Genomic DNA, 14,101 nt, shown 5'->3' with positions numbered 1-14,101 from the left:
CTTTTCAGGACTTGTCATGAATAAAGATATATATTTCTTGGCTTGGGTTTTTGGGGTATTGCCCCTTTGCCTTCGGAATGTGCCCCAGCTTTTGGTTAAAAAAAAAGGGGGGGAGAGAAAAAACACAATGCGTGTGCAGCACTTTGCCTGGATGCGACACACCACAAAAGGATTGCTCGTGTCTTATTTTTCCCCAGTTTGCTGGCTGATGCTCTCTTTTCGGCTCCTCCGGCTTCTTCCTCCTTTTGCCGCCCTCTAGTTGGTTTGATCTACTGCGGCTTTTCGGGGCGGCTGGTAGGGGCGAGGGATAAGGGTAACTGCTGGAGTTGGGTTGCCAAAAATTCCCCGGGCTACTGGTTGTTGTCTGGTCTTTGCTGTTGCTTTTGCCGCTGGCATGGCACGCAGCATATTTATGGCCAGTGGGTCAGTCCCTGACAACAACAACAAAAATAAAACTAAGAGGAAAAACAACAAGGACTACAACTACAATACAATAGCAGCAATAGCAATGGCAAGAGGCTCGGCAGAGTCAAGCCTGTGAGGAAGATTTGTAGCTGCAGCAGCGAAATTTGAAATTGAAAAATAGTTTGACTTTTATGAGCGGCGACCGACAAACGGCAGCAAACGAGTCCCGCAAACAACATTTGCCCACTGCATGTTGTGGTCAGTTTAATGCGGACTCGGCTTTCTCCTACTTTCTCTCTTTTTCGTTTCTTGCATGCGAGGGTGTGGGCGTGTGCGTGAGTGGCGTGCACAAAAAGCATTGCCTATTTTTGAGCGCCGGCCCGTGTTAATTCTTCTTCAAAATGAAAAGCTCTAAATAAACAGTCCTGCACCACCTGCCGTGAGGCATTCACCCGTCAACTATGTTCCTGTCGTTCACTTGTCGCAGGCCTGCGGCCTTATGCTGTCTCAGCATGGTTAAACCCTGTGGAAATATAAGTCTTCCTATACTGTTGTTGACCTATTGCCATGGCTAGGGATTTTAATTGGTTCTAGTTTAAACTCTGAAGTTTTTGTTGAAATGGGTAACTTCATAATTCTCTTATGGAGATACACATTAAGTTATTAATTAAAATAGTCTGATAATAGAATAAGTAGGATTTATTTTTTCCGGTTATACTGAAACTTTTAGCTTCATAAATATGCGTAGAAGCTGCATCTACAGGCTGTCAGTCAATTCCCACAGTGCAAATGATGGGCGCACTTGCCACGCCTTCTCTCAGAGCAGCGTGTTCCACTTTTCACTTAATCAAAAAGGGGAAACAAGCCAAGTTAAATCATAAAAAATGCGGGGCTTGTTGGCGAAATAAAACATAGAGTACCAACGCAATGTAAGCTGGCGAGAAAATAAAGTAAGTAAGAACTTGTGATGAAACGGAGCAAACACCCTTTATTAAAAAAAAAAGGGTAACTAAAAAACACACGTAACCCACTTGACAGTTATCATAAATCATAAATCACCTCGGATATTTTGTGTTTATTATTTTTCTGGCTGAGGGTAAACACATATTCCCACTCGAGGCTCGCTTAGGGTGTACGGCGAAATCTCACTGACTTTTGCAATTAATTAGCAACAAAATTCAAACAAACTCGAAAAACTTTAAACTTGCAACGAGCGCGTTGATTTTGCGCAACCAACTTTTGTTGTTTGCAGTGGCATATAGTACATACATACTTATATATGTATATATAGTTTATTATGACATGCATATATACTGGCTATATATTTCAGCAAGCAGTATAAATATTTTATGGCAGATTTCGCGCCCACTGCCACCGTTGCAGGACCTGCTCCTGTTCCTGTTCCTGTCCCTGCCCGTGGTCTTTGCCTCGGAATGCTGCATACTTTCCGGCGCTGCGGCGGCTTCTGCGGCTGCCGCTGACTTCCGGGAGTTGCGCTACAGACGAGTAATTATGTTCCACTAGCTTAAGCGCAATGCAGCGCTGCACCAGAGCCCACCCAACCCCCAACCACCCACCACCCCCCAGGCAACCATAAACCTCCCACACACACACACACACTCACTCAGAGAGAGAGCGAGCTCTGCCAAAGTAATTAAAATGCTTGGCCCATTAAAAATTTTACTCCACGGAGCTGAACTCGAAAGTTGAGCCTCTGACTGGCAGCTGAACTCGAATTAAACAAAGCAATACAAAACAACTTTAGACGTCTGCGCAATGGTATACATTTGGCTTTAATTAGCTGCCACGCCCACGAGGCCCACTCGGCATCCTCAGCCTCCTCAGCCCTCATGGCCCGATGTTTTGGCCCTCTGGTCCCTGCAGTTGTCAAATGCGCAAAGTTTTTGCAGCTGCAGAGCAAAAATAAATAAAGTAAGCCAAGTGTTGGCCCTTATTTCCGATCTACTTTAACGGTCCACTTAACTGGTCAGTCAGGCTTTTAAATGGCTTATAGCACTGCCAAAGACACTGCCAATATTTCAGGAATTATTGCTGATTTATGAAAATTTTCGAGAATCGAGCGAGAATCGCTGGCAAGTTTCTTTCGATTTGGATTCACAATTTTTTATGTTTAGCTCCGGGGCAAATCTATTTTTCATGTTGAAGACTTTCAATGCCACTAAAGTGCAAAGTAAAGTAAGGAAATATGTGGCAAGAAGAGTGGAAAGGAAAGGCATGGAATAAAATGGAGGGAAGGGAACTGAACTGAGCGGAAGATGTCGAGAAAAACCAAATAAGTGGAAAACGAAAGAGGGACGAATGCAGAGTGGCAACTAAAGCTCGGCACAAAAAACTTTGTATTTCAATCTGTGCAAGAAAGTTTCGGAGCCGGTGCCGGAGCAGCCAATGCCAGTGCTCCTCAGCACGGCAAAAGATTGAATGAGTGTTAATCAATGGTAATGCGTGCTGGCAGCTCCTCCGCCTCCATTTGCCACTTGCCACCCACAATGTTTGCCCCGGGATAAAAGGTAAGCTGTGCACCGAAAAAGAAAGAAAACACCAATTTGCAATCAAAAATTTTTCTCAGGAATGCACAAAAAAAGTGTACAGGGTATGGAACGGGGCAACCTTGTGATGGTGTTCACTCCAGGAGTCTTACTCCAGCTGTCCGCAGGCTGCTGTCCTTTTCCCATTCATTTTTTCTCTTCCCCGCTTTGGCTAGAGGAAGAGCTCCTTTAATTACTGCCGTATGGAATTTGCATACTTTTCGAATGGGATTGGCGATGCCAATTATGCCAGATGATATGCTCACATCCCGTATCACATGTCCCCGGCTCGATGGCCACTCCCCGTTGGCTGCTGGCTGGTGCTGGCGGGGTGCTGTTGCCCACTTTCCCACCCATTCATCATAATAAAGAGCACCAAAGAGACTCATTTCGGCTGACTTTGGGTTGGCCGATGATTTTCGATCCTGCCGGGCTCAGGACTGGAACGATTGTGGTGCCATAAATTGCAAACGGAGACGACGGGGTCTCCGCAACACCAACACCAGAGATGGCACATTCTCGTTACTTTTCAAGCTAAGTTAGTGTAAATTTTTAACCCCAAACTTGTTCGACATAATTAAGATAATAATAAAAATATTCTGTAAGAAAGACCTTTAAGAATTATATATTTCTTTTTAAATCCAGTCTGAAGTGCCTTTGTAATCACTGCCTGGCAGCACTGATTTCCGCTCCAATGGCACTGCAGTCCCCTCGATTTACTGCGGGTTTCGGTTTCACGTCCAACTAGTATCCCGCTCGCTCCAGCCACTCTCGGATGGTGCCTTATTGAAATTGGACACCATTTGTGTTCAATTAGGCTATGCTAATTTGTTGCAACTATCGGAGAGCAGTCTCGGCCGTCTGCGACTCCGGTTGCAAAAAATATTTAAAGCGGCTTAAAGAGTTGTGCGTCTTTGGTTTTTATTACGCTCCAATCGGTTGGCAACCACTTTTGCGGTTATTTGATTTAGAATTTTAATGAAAATATTTCACAGCTGACATATTAGTAAATAAATGATTCGCTCCACTGACCAGTGTGCGCATTGACAGGGTGATTGATTGTCCTGCGTAACCCAAATAAAACCAAAAAATAAAAAAATAAAAATAGACAACAATTTCAATTGCGATTATTTGCCTTTCGGGACCAACTAATATTTTCAATAAATTGCTAAATTTTATTCGTTTGCATCTCATTTTGTTTATTTTTCACTGGACGTGTTTCAACTGCCCAATGATGCAACACTCCTGGCCACATCCACTGGCCATCATGTAAATATTATTTTTCATCAACAGAATTAAAATTGAATTTGTTTCCTCGGCTTCAGATACATACATGTATATCTGTGTTTTTGCACCGCACTTGCATATTCGAACCATATATTTTTTTAGAAACGTGACATTGTGGTCTGAAATTGAATAACCGCCGATATATGCGAGAGTGTTATATGATAATCCAGTAGCCGGCAACCAACTAATTATTGAAATTCGCACAGATTTTTGCATTTGACATAAAATTTGCGTTGTGCTGTCAATCAAACATTGCGCATCCGCCCTGTGGGCTGTGGATGTGGGAGGATGTGTGACGAACGAATCGTAATCGCTTGCATGCGCCTGATTGCATTTTCTCCTTAAATTCATTACCAACACGCTGATGCGTTTACCGTCGATAAATTTGATGACACGGATATCAACGTCGAAGCGGATGCTGGCGACGACTTCGATTCACTTTTAATTGCATTAATATTGTGGCCGGGGCAAGGACCTTCATCGGCGAGGTCTTCATCTCCTTGCCTTGCCTTGCTGGCAATCTGCGCAATTTAATTTGTCAACCCACCCAGTCGATGTTGCCAGGACGAACTGAGACATTCGAGATTCGAGGATGGCAGAGAAGACCCCCAGTCGAGAAAGCCAGCCAAAAATTCTCAATATTAATTTCAATTTTAAATTTTCCTTTAAGAATGTTTGGATTTTCTCGGTCTTTTGGGTTCGAATTTCGTTAATGGAAGGCGTTGAGCCTGTTCGCAGATTTGCCAACCATTTCGAAGAGTTAAATTCTGAGCCTCTTGAAGACAATTTTAATTAGGAAAAACCGGGCCCAGATCATTTCCCTCCAGAAAGATGAGAGCTCTTAAAAGTTTCATTCATGTTTGGGCAATTCTTTTATTTTCGTGACCATGAAGCTTGTAAGGTTGCTCCAAGTATCCACCCACACTGATTTCGTTGCCATTTTGTCGCCATTAGGGGCACCACTCAATATTCAATTTCAGGCCAAAAACACTTTAATGCGCGAACGTGGTCACAGTGCCTCAGTGCTGTTTTTCCTTTATATGCAAAGGCGAAAAAGAAAATGGAAAGCCAGCCAGGATGGAAAGGAATGAAAAGGAAAAGCCGGGAAAAGAGCTTTCCCACTTGGTCCACTCCGCCCACTTTGGCGATTTGCTCGCTTCATAACCGTTTGGATGTGGCGTCGTTGAGCCCCCATCCCGGTATTTTGTCTCATTTTTGGCAATTTTTAAGCAATTCAATTTAATTTTATTAGTTTTGGCAAAACTCAAACAACTGGGACAACAATAACAAGGTGACCCCGCCCAGGCCATTCACTTCCCCCACACTAGATGGCTCTATTGCCTCCCCTATCGGGTTGACCCCATAAAACCTGTATCTATTAGATAGAGAGATACACAGATATACTAACACGGATTCAGATACATATTTATATGGCATTTGTTATGCTTCTCATTGGCTCGGTCTATTTTTGAGATTTTTATTTGTCTCGTCCTAGTCCTTGTCGTCGTCCTGTCTCGTCTCGTCCGCCACATAAGTTTTAAGTCATAAAAAGTCCATAAAATGCATTCTCAACTTTTTTTCCCCTCATGTTCCGGCCTGGCTTTTGCCGTTGGCTTGTTTGTTTGTTGTTTGCTTTTGAATTCCCCCGACTTGGCTTAGTACGAAATGATTTTGTGTCCTGACCGGGCACTCTGATATTTGATTTTATTGTTACGATTGACGAAAATGATGTGCCAAATGTGTGTCCCTTGGGTCTATATTGCTCTGTCCACTCGTCTATTGAATTATGCTCCAAAGTTCGCCACTTAAGCGTCAATTACTTTTACGGCTTAATTATGCGGATGAGAGAGGCGACCCGCATTTGCTACTTTATTCAAAAATGCTCGGATGCCATGTAAAGGGCTCATAAAAATCGAATCAAATTAGGCGGCGAAATATTTTCCAGGGGGTCCAGGTCCGCCAGATATGCGTGAGGGCGACGCATTAAAAACAATTTCCAACTCGGCCACAATACGAAAGTTGGCTTTGAATGCACCAACTAGAATTCAATTAATTAATTGCATTTAAACGTTGGCAGAACAGAGGAAAATGCTCTGTAGATTTTCCCTCCATTTCCGGCTATTATACATGAGCGGAGAGAGAGTGAACAACGAACGATGAACGAGCAACGACATGGGAAAAGTTGGGCCTGGGCTGGCAAACATTTTTAACTTCCGCACGAAATCACGTACAAGTTGCCTTGAATGCGCTTTTCTTGTGTGTAATCCCCGGCTTTTAGAGTCCTACCAAGTACACATATGTATGTACGTATTGACCATTGTTTCTGTGTTTTTATTTTGCTGTGTTTATTTGGTTCTATGCGTATTGATTTCAGGGAAAAAACTTTGCGTTAGGCTCAATGGCAGCCTCCTGTTACTAATTCAATTATATCGCCGGCTCAATTGGGGATTTGCAGAAAGAAGCCGGGACTAGAATCGAACAATTAGCTAGATAAAAACGATTCAATTAAAACGCAACAATTGAGGTGAATAGAAAATACAGAGTGCCTGTTAGCAGAGGCAACCGCTATGAATAAAAAAACATGTCGAAACAGCGGGCGATCTGTGAACAGCGGCTAAAGAGCTCACAATGAACCTGACTTTGCTGGCCCAGAAAAATCAGAGCCGATGGGGCTTAGGGGCTGGGGGCTGGAGACTGCTAGCTGGGATTGCCGCATTTCATTTCGCAATAAACTGGACTTTACTCAAAATAAACGAGCCAGTCTGCGAACGCAATAAAAATGTGAAAAAAGAAATAGAGCCACCGGCATCGCACCGCACTGAGCAGAACAGAAACCAAAACCAACAACAAGAAACAACGCATCGAATGGAATCGAATCGAATAAAACGAAACCAAACCAAACCAAACCGCCAAGCCAAATCAATGCCCACAAATGGCACCAAACAACATGGGTCTGGTGCATGATTGTGTACACTGAATGAAGAGAGTTTCCTAGAGTGTACTTTAATTTCAGGAACCCATTAATACCCTTCATATCCTCGCTATAAAAAATTCTGCAAAATTTAAAAAAGTAAATGAATGTTTGTAATTTAAGGTTTTTAAAAAATTCAAGAATTAATGAAAAAGCTGTAGTGTTATAGTAACAGTTTCTAGGAACACGCCATAATATTTTTCACAAAAAAACTGAAGACACATTTTTTCGTTGAATTTTTCCAAAGTAGGAGTTCCCTGTTCCCATAGTATTGGCAATCGGATTGGAAGGACGGCGGGGCATGCAGCATGCAGGTTCGTAAATTCAGAGATAAACATAAATCGAGCGTAATTCGGGCATAAAGCGCTACTGCAGCTGCCCAGCTTCGTCCTGCGACCCCAAGCCAGCTGTCCACACGAACCGACCCGACCCGGCGACCCAGGCTATTTGCACAGATCGATTAAAAATTGAATAGCAGCCATCAGGACGTCCGAATCTCGGCCCAATTCAACCCTCAGAGCTGGCTGAAAAGGGAGGATGTGGCTTTCACTGATGATTACCAAAAACAGATAGCCAATGATTAATGGAAATAGTAATTTATAATATTTATGTTATGTTTCAAAGTTCTTTTTTTTTAGATACCTCTTTAGATAGCTAGCTAGTGGCAAAGATTGTCAGCACTGTCGGAAGATACTGGTGCCCAAGGGAAGCGACCCGGCCATGCCCGACTGACTCGACCGAAAAGTCAAAGGAAAATACTATGTGTACGGTCATGGTTACGGGCTGTACTCGAGTTTCGGTGTCGTGACCAACAGGTGTTCGATCTGACCCCTTGGCCTCTGAGCCCAGGAGGCGAACCCCCTTTAAGGCGGTCCAATTCCGCAATCCGCTTAAATTGATTGTGCTCCCTTTTGTCCCGGAGATGCTTCCGGGGCTCTGTTGTTATGGCCACGCACTTGAAGCCTCTATAAAGCTGGGCGGAATCCTTACTGATGACCTACTCCCACGCCCCATCGCCCCATCATCTGGGACTGCACCGAGTGTTTGGGGAATGTGTTAATTACAAATTCTTGAAATGGTTCTATACGTAAACCCATGATGGGCCAGTCATGTGTGCATGCCTTGCATTTTGCCAGCGTTGTATGTAAATATTCAGTTTTTAAATGAAAATATTCAAAAGTGAGCACAGAAATATTTAGGACACATTTTTTGATGCTTAGAATGAAGCCATCTTGCAAGAGTTTATAAAAAAGGAAATAATATTTCTTACTACAAAATATGTAAGATTTTTTGTCAAAACTCTTTAAAGTTCAGAAACATTTCTGTCGTCAATAAATATTCCTTTTGCAGCATTCCGTTGCACGGCAGGAAAGGATGGCCCTGAACCCATCCCATTGCAACTTCCTTTTACGGAAACTAGCCTGCAGTGACCAGATTTTAAATAACAGCCGCTCCTCACCACCCCCAGCCGACCCGATCCGGAATAGCAGGCCTCGATTGGGAATCCCGCTGTTGGAGTAACGCACCTGCCGCCAGTGGCATTGCCTGGCCAGTTACTTTGCCGCCTGCCAGCTGGTGCATTTTGGGTAATTAATGGGGCAGTGATTATGCTGAACAACAGGCAAAACGATTAGTAGGGGGCGCATACGCATAATGCATGTCCTTGAAACGGGATCGAAGCGCAAACATTGCATTATCGCCAGTAGCAAATATTGCAATTAATATTGGGCCGCGCAGTTGGCTCTTCGACATCCGGTATGTGTATCTGGGAGTGTGCCAGTATCTGTATCTGTTACTGGCCCCTAGGGGTTGCGCTTTGTTTTGTTCCATTTTATGACCCGGGTGCACGCAGGGCCAGCTGTCGATTCACCCCCTCCAGGCCCAGCCCACCGCCCCCTTTGGCTTGCTGCATTTATGAGTTATTCGGAAGGACGATAACAAATGTCCAGATCGCTGGCTGTTCTCGTTGGCTGCATTTTGTGACAGGAGTCCGTAAAATTGTTTTGGGTCCTTGCTAATTTATCTACAGCATTTGCCTAATTTATGTTATTGCCGAGTTGTTTGCTCGCCCCTAAATCATATTGACGAATGGAAGGGCACACGGTCGTCCTTAAAGCCATGCCTGACAATTAAAACCAGCCTGGTATCAGGATGCCAGGGTATCCCGATGTCAGGGGGTCCAGGTCCTGGTCCTGGACTGTGAAATGGAATATCGTACGGAGCGGGTTAAAAAGGAGAAACAAAAAAAACTGCAAACTGGGAATAAATAAAATTAACTACGAGTTGCGGTTACACATTCCAATTTGCTGTTGTTGCATTTTATGCGGCTGTGAAAGAGGCGGCTATGAAAATAAAGTGGCCGCCCTGAAAACCCGCAACTGAGCCGCCAGCCCCCCTTGATTGTCCTTCCTCGTGGCGGCGGCGGCGGTCCATTCACTGCATAAAAACTAAATTGAGAACAAGTAAGAGGTTTAAGGTGGGATTTATAGACTAGGGGCTACTTAGTAGAGTAACAAACTACAATAACCAAGTATTTTTTAAAAATGTTATATTGGAAAAATATTTGTATAATTTAAGATAAATAAGTATTAAAAGGTTTTTAAAGGAACCTATTAAATCATATAATATGTTAGTCATTATTCCCTCTACTATGACTATAATTTCTACCAAAAGAATCATTTCTGTTGGATATCTCTCTTTCATAAATCCATAAATTAGGGAAGTATGTATCTTAAAATACAATACACCTTGGTAATCTGCATCAAAAGGGTATCCTGAATAAAAATCGAGAAAAATACAACCGGTGGAGTAAAAACGTAAAAAAAAGAACTCCAGAAAATTCCAACAAATACAATGCGCAATTGCAAAAGCGTTAAAAAGAGCAACAATGTTTCGGCCCATGAAGGCGGAGGGAGATACTGTGGCCGGACTGGGCCATGGGCTGGGTGGGGTGGTGGAAAGTATCGACGGCATTGGGGAAACCCAAAGGGCATAAAAGCGTGTGCGTGTCTATATATGTATGGGTGCCGGGATAGGTGATGCAACCCAGCCCCCCGAAGCCCACCTTGCGCTGCTTGTGTCTTTGTTGCCTCTCACAATAGTTTGCGTTTTAAACAAATGGAAAGCGTAGCCAAAAATAAAAGCCGAAACAATTTTATTGAAGATTGCGATGTGCACACACACAGATACATACTTTCCCCACACACACATCCGAATGGTTGCAAACACACGCATACAAAATTGCCAGGCAGCCGGGAAAAGGTACGCAAAAATGTTGCCAATCGAAATTCCCTGCCTGGGAAATACGCTGGTCCTCCCGCCTTGTGCCGCCCACCTTGCAGGTGGATTGCATGGCAGGATATCTGGGGAGTGGCAAGGGGAGGAGTAGTTTTCGGTCCTTCAGTAGAATAGAAAGCACTAGCCCGGCACACCAGCAAACAGGCGCTTGTGCTGTGTACACGAATTAAGTCCACTCACTTCAAAATGTTTGAAACATTTCGTCGTAATAAAGTGCGTTTTGCCAGCTATGGCAGCTTTAGTTGTTTTTGCCCCTCCTCCCCTCTCACTATCTGTGTGTGAGCTTGTATATAGTTTCTGCCATTTTTTGCAGTGGACTTTTTTTTAGAGGAAAGCTCTATCCCGAGCGTACAGTTGATTTTGTTGTTGTTTGCGCTGACAGGATTTGAGTTATTTCAGCAGTTTCGCTGAGTTGCCGGCATCCGCAAATTGTTGTGGCACGGGCAGCAAATTTATCAGCAGACAGCAGTTCCCGAAGCTCAGCTCGGCAGGGTCAGTAGATTAAATTAAATTACAGCTTAATTTTTGTAATTTGTTACAAAACTCCAGATATTATCTCTTCTAATCCTTGTTCATTTAGTTGGATGCAACTTATTGTTCTGATAAAATGTTATAATCCCCTTTCAAGGATCCTTGCAATGCTTTCAATTTCCAAAAACTCCACACCAAACTTTTATTTATGGCCAGTGTATGCAAAAATATTCGGGAGAGGGAGAAAGTTCCTTCGAAAAGCAAATGTTTTGAGGGCGTGGCCTGTAAGTTGGCCAAGATCAACAAGCTGTGTCAGATAAGATCCGAGTGGTCATTAGTGTCCTGCAAACAACTGGCGGGCCTGAAGAAAAAATAACAAACAAAGGCAGGCAAAAAAAACAAACCACTTGACCATAAACAAACTTCACACCTCGCATTGTACACTTTCGGAGCGAGAGACCTGAAGTGGCCTGGAAATAAACACTTGAAAATGCTGGCAGGGAAGGGTCGCACTCGCGCCGTGCCACAGCCATTATTGTTGTGCTTGACAAAGGCACAGGATACGGCAGGATATCAGGGAGCGAGCGACTGCCAGATACGTAGGTACAACCGCCGAGCGACACTAATGGAGGTAAGGGTGGCAAAAGGGTCACTTTCTGAGGTCAGTTTCCATTTGGAGTGGCTGGCTATTAGCCAGCTGATGTGGACGGCTAACTCCGCTGCGCCTAAGCTGATCAATTATCGGTAATTAGCCGTGCGTTTTCAATTAGCCAACTGCATGGCGAGCGTTTTGCGGCTAATGAGCCAGCGCATACACACGATGGCTGCTGCCGTTCTGAAAAGTGTGAAATTGTCAGGGAAAGGTCGCTCAATTGGCATTGACATTTATAATTACGAAGAGCGGGACAAAGGACGAACTCAGCCGAACAATGACACTCAGACGCACTCGGTGGCAGCTACAGAGTCCGGACCCCGCCCGATAGCACCTACAGACCCGGGACACACTTGATGAGCTCGATTTGCACAGACCCATCATTGGGAGCCAATGGGAGCCAAAAAGACTCGAATTTTAATGAACAAATGGCATGTTTGTGACATGCCGAACGGCCAGGATCCCAGTCTGCCAGGCTGGGTGTAGCTAATTTGAAGTCCCTGGAAAAAATTATAAAATCAATATTTTATGAGCTTTAATGTTTTCAATAATTTATTTAACTATTCTTCAGAAAACAAATGCTTTTTGTAATTAATAGCTTCATTTTAATGATAATTGATGTCTACTTTATTAAAGATTTAATCTAGAGCTACTAATCATTCTTTATTATGACTTTAATTAGAATATAGCTTTATAAATAACAACTCTTGGTCTAAACAACTGTAAGGAGAGGCGTGTCATCTCTACCCCGGAGTAAGGGTATATCGAGGTCATTGATCTCCGCACAATATTTCCGCTTTGTTTCCCTTTTTATAATGTGCAGGCAAATGGTTGCCATATGGTCAGAGAGTGCCTGACAACCCACCTTGTTGTTGCCGGTTGTTGGTTGATGGTTGCTGGTTTCTGCCTTTGCCACTGCCACTGCTGCTGCTGCTGAGGTTGTCATTGTTGTCCGCTTTTGACACGTCAACATGACCGCAAATGAGATTCTGTCTACCTAGCACCCGCTCTGTCTCCGACTACCATCCTTTTTCCCTTGAATCTCTCTGGTTCTGGTTCTGCATTTCACTTTCTTGCCTTCGAATCCCACACGCACCTATTGAAGGAAGGACAGGATCCTGTGCCCAGGATAAGCATGGCAGTGGCTGTTGTTGCTCCAGCTCCAGCTCCTGTCAATGACTTTTCATAAGGTTCATTTTGCTGACAGTTCATATTACGGATTTTTTCTTTTCCCACACACTAGCAGCACTCCAAGGTGTCTCAGCCCGAAGCCTGTAAATTGAATGTTTAGTCCGGCGATGAGGAGCAAGGGAGTGGGGTGCTCATCAATAACTTGCAATTAAGAAGCCCTCATGCGGGGAGGTGTGAACCGTCCTTGGCCGATTAGAAAACATTCAGAACAAGCAAACAAACAAAGCAAACGAGCACCAGCAATTCCATCTCACTTTCTATTCTAACGTTCGGGGGAGATTTGGATCTTAAGCCGACTTTCCCTCATAGCCCCGGAGTCCGGACCACAATCCCCCTGCGGCGATGGGTAATTTAGATTTATGCGCCCCTCATCCCTTTTGGTCATCCAAAAATACACAGAGATAAATTACCTATCCCCTATGTAATTTTCATGATAAATTATAAAAAGTTTGGATCTTAAAAAGGTACTATTATTTTTGCTGATTATATCAGTTATTAATGAAACTCTTATCTATATTACCATACATTTTTTTCTCTGTGTATTATAGTTTATCAAAGCATTCAGTATCGATGTCCGTCTTTAGAAAGTCAAGCCGCATTTCGCGTTGATTATGGTTGATTTATATGACAGACGAGCCTCCGCCGTGAGACTCCGAGGGATGAGGGTTGATGCTGGGATGCCCCGGGAGATGTGTTAATCTGCCGCAGCTAGGACTACAGCTGGGTCTTTGGTGACTTTTGACTTTGGTTCCGTTTTAATTGAGCGCCAAGGCACGGTTGCCTGTAGTAGACGCCCCCATAAATCAAACGACCAGTGCGTGTGTCTGTCCGCCTGTCAGCCTGTGAGTTATTCACTCAGCCACAATGTCCAGCTGTCAATCATTTGCGTAGTTTTGGTGCATAAAAAAGGAAACGACAATTTAACGGCAGCTATCACAGAGCACTCGTATATTGGCCTGTGGAAAAAAGCTGGGGCCGGGGGCTATTATAAAGCTACCCTTTTAAGGACCTCCGTCGAGATGGAGAAACTTCATTAGGGCCAGAAAAGGCCAGAAACGGAGAGCTCCGGGGCGAGAACGGCAGTCGCTTTTAATGAGCCTTCAACAGATTTTTACCGGCTGAAGATTGAGGGGGCAGCTGGGGGGCAAGGGCGGGCCAGGCACGTGACATGACAGTTGGAGATTTTCTTTATTTCCAGTGTCAAGCTGCGAGAGCCAGCTGGTGATGATTTTCGGGATTGGGATTGGGCTGCGGAGACATAGGAAGTTGTTGAAATCTTGT

Source organism: Drosophila bipectinata, chromosome 3R, assembly GCF_030179905.1.
Source record: "Drosophila bipectinata strain 14024-0381.07 chromosome 3R, DbipHiC1v2, whole genome shotgun sequence".
NCBI classification, from domain to species: Eukaryota; Metazoa; Arthropoda; class Insecta; order Diptera; family Drosophilidae; genus Drosophila; species Drosophila bipectinata.
This window is presented reverse-complemented; position numbering follows the sequence as displayed.